Source organism: Staurois parvus, unplaced genomic scaffold (assembly GCF_062004578.1).
Source record: "Staurois parvus isolate SC_StPar_1 unplaced genomic scaffold, SC_StPar_1.0 ptg000547l, whole genome shotgun sequence".
Taxonomy (NCBI): domain Eukaryota; kingdom Metazoa; phylum Chordata; class Amphibia; order Anura; family Ranidae; genus Staurois; species Staurois parvus.
Window position 1 is genome coordinate 860,450 of NW_028318343.1, and position 3,713 is coordinate 864,162.

The following is a 3,713-nucleotide window of genomic DNA, read 5'->3' on the forward strand; positions in this document are numbered from 1 at the left end:
TGATGTCTTGGAGGGTGTGTAGTCTGTGGTTTTTTTTTTTTTTTTTTTTTTTTTTTTTTTTTTGGGGGGGGACTTGGGTGAGAAGTCTTCAAAATGTCTAAATTTTGTCCTTCTGTGGTTGTCGTCCATATCACAACACTATAATGGCTATAGTAAAATGGTTGCAAGGTACATGGATACTGACTTTCAGGGTTCACTCAGATCCATCCTTCTGTTTACAACCCTCCCCCCTTCCCTGTTGTCCTATGTGATGGATGCCTTATTTAACTAGAAGGTCAAAAGGCGGCAGTGATGGGGCTAAGCATGACTTGTAGGAGGTCTGATCACATATACACTACTTGACACCGTCTATGGAACATGACTTTCACCTGCTAAGAGTCTTTAGAATGTACTATTCCAAACTATGGTCATTTAATACCGGGCTACCATCACTTGACTATCCAGTCTGGCAGAAATTCCACAAAATTTGAGTGTCTGCAGTAATTACTAGATAGGCTTTCCATAAGATGGTGTCTGGGAAATTTTGTGCCAATTTTGTGGGGTCAGATGACCTGGCTTGCAATAAAATGTTACAATTCATCCCAAAGGTGTTGAGTAGGGTAAAGTTGGGGCTCTGGATGGGACACTCAGTTCAATATTAAACTGTTTCAAGAGCTGACTTATCTGTATATATATATATATATATAGATTACTAGTTGGAAGTGCACAAGTGTCTTTCTTCGCATGCTGCCACCTGACCAGTATTGTATTGAACAGGGTGAGGTTGTTTCTTCTGTTGGGGCAATTATTGGAATAACACCGCTGGGCTGTAATGGTGTGACTGTCACTTGCTAACCATGTGTAAGATCTGTCCAGTACTGAGATTCCTGCAGCAAATTCGTTGCATGAAGCTTGTGGCATGTTCCTCAAAGGAGAGACACTTTCCTGCAGCTACCACCACCTTCTAGTTGGCAGCCCTCTAGAGTTGATGCTAATCTCCCTGAGATGGAGGTTGAGATGTTAATTGTTGCTATGCTGTAGCTCTGAAGTCTGCACTCTACGATAATTGCCGCAAACTGGGTAGAAAAGTTGAGATGAGCTCTTGGTTCATTCTGAACCCATGTTCAGAGTCACTTTTGCTTGTTCAGCGACAAGCCAAAATAGGTGTTGGCCAAACTGAACGTCCAGCTGCAGTGGGAATTGATAAACTTGACAGTAGTATTACTACTGCTAAATGTACCCACTCCTGCTCAGGTGGGTTGTTGAGTCCGTGATCTTTCTTTCTTGTTTCTTCCTTTTGTTCCTTCTTTCTTCTTCCTTTTCTTCCTTGTCAAGAAGTGTAGTGAAGTTTACATGAAAGTCGATTGAGTGGTTATAAATGCCTGCAGATGCATAGTATCGTTTTCTTCAGCCAGCAAAGTCCAGTGATGTACCCAGGGGCGGACTGACAACTCATGGGGCCCCCGGGCAATAGGGGATCATAGGGCCCCTGTGTCCTCGCCCACACCCAAAAAAAGCCTATGAAAGGTACCAGGGGCATCTCATGGGGCCCCTTACTGACCCCGGGCCCTCGGCCAGTGTCCGAGTTTCCAAATGGTCAGTTCGCCCCTGGATGTACCAGTATGTCGCTGGTCCTTCTTGGGTATGTATGCTGTGTGTTTTGTTTTTTTTTTTTTTATTTAACTGCAGATGAAAAATCTCATCCAACAGCGCTGCACACACTTGCGTATATTCTGAGAGACCCTGTTGCTGTCAGAATAAACATATCGGTGTTGCAGTTGAATGGCACTCCTGCAAAGAAAACAGCAATGGGTAACAATAAAACAGTAACCGTAAACTCGACAACAAAACAACTATTTTTGGTTTTTAAAATTTTTTTTTTTTTTTTTTTTTTTTTAACTTTTAACCAGATTGTAGGGTCTCTCCAACTGCGATAGCCAGTTTCCTGACTACCTAACATCTTTTGAGACCCTCTGCATATTATGGTAGTGATGGAAGCAGTCCTTCAGGAAGAGACCAGGTTGGCCAGGACAGGAGGGACAAAAAAATAGCTGTTTCTACCTGAATTCCAGGTTGGGCAGTGAATGGGGGAAGTATGGGTGCTGCAGAATGTGAGCTGCCAATCAGGATTTTCAAGCACATTCAGAAGGACACTATGGGCCTGTGTTGGATTTTTTGGTGGCTGTAGGACAATACTTGTGCTCACCACTGCACCAGCTTGTACTGCACTTATAGGACTCACCACATGGCATATATCTGCCCTGAACTGTGCCGTGCTGTACCCTATACTAATAGTCCACTAGTATGGTAGCGACGGAAGCAGTACTTCAGGAAGAGACCAGGTTGGCCAGGACAGGAGGGACAAAAAAGCGGGTGTCACACCTAATTCCATGTCTGCTACAGACACAACATATTTTTTGGGGTGTCATTTGGGTTGGGGTACCAGGAATGGCATCAGCAAAATGCCTCTCATGCAGCCGGCTAACTGTATCTGGGTTGGGGCTTTGTGCCATAGTACCTTCTAGATACAAAAGGGCCGTGATGATCTCTTCCTGGAATTTTTAGATCCAGTTGCTTTGTAAAGCACAAAAGCATTACATAGAGCCAATTGAAATAAATAAACAGAGACTTTTTGGTACCAGCATCTGGCTTTACGGGAAACTTAGGCTGGCCCTAGACGGGCCGTTTATCGATTGAATTGTCAGCCACTCAACACAAAATCGGTTGTTGTCGATGCTGACACCAATGTCTACGAAAAATGGCCGCTTTCCGTGGATTTTCCAGCATAACTGATAAAAAGAAATGAGAAGATTCACAAAAAATGGCCGATGGCATTACCCCACTAACGGTTTGAAAATTGGCCGATTTTTTTTTTTTTTTTTTTTTTTTTTTTTTTTTTTTTTTTTTTTTTTTTTGCCAATTAAAGACCCAGCTATGGCCCACATAAGTATGGCTTCATCATCTGGTCATAGAAGTCCACCCTTCCCATGTTTAAGGTTATAGTTGTAAACACAGAGGGGCTTCTCAACAACACCAGCTGCCCTGGATATTTGGATGGTCATGTCTGCATGAATGAAAGACAGGACAAAAACATCCCATTTGTCCTTCCCCTTCACTGCAAGCAATTCATCGTTTTCAAGCTGGCTTTCTCTTCCTTTCTAAGATGGTCATTTAAAAGCTGTTGAGGGAAGCCCCGGCGATTAGGTTGCACGGTGCCACATGAGCTAATTTCAAGATTGTACAAATGTCTAAATAGTGGCATGCTTTTATAAAATTGTCCACCTATAAGTGGTACCCCATATGGAAAAAGGATGACACCAAGTCCCAAACAATCTTGCCATTGCTCCCTATGTAGTCTGGGCATCCGGGGGGCTCCACGTAAATCCAAAAATTACATGTATAGCCTGTTGCCCTCCCACAGATCTTATACATCTTTACCTCATATCTGGCACGCTTGCTGGGGAGAAATTGTCTGAATGCAAGGTGGCCAGAAAAATTATTGAGGGACTCATCAATGCAGATGTTTTGCTGGGGAGTATAGACATCTGCAAATTTTTGGTTAAGGTGATTTACGAGAGGCTGAATTTTGTGAAGCCGGTCATTATCAGGGTTACCCCGAGGACAAAAGTGTGTGTTATCACTGAAATGATTCACATTTTTATATATATTTAATGTACATGATTAGGTGTGGATTTGTGTGTGTGTATATGTATGTATGTATATATATATGTGTA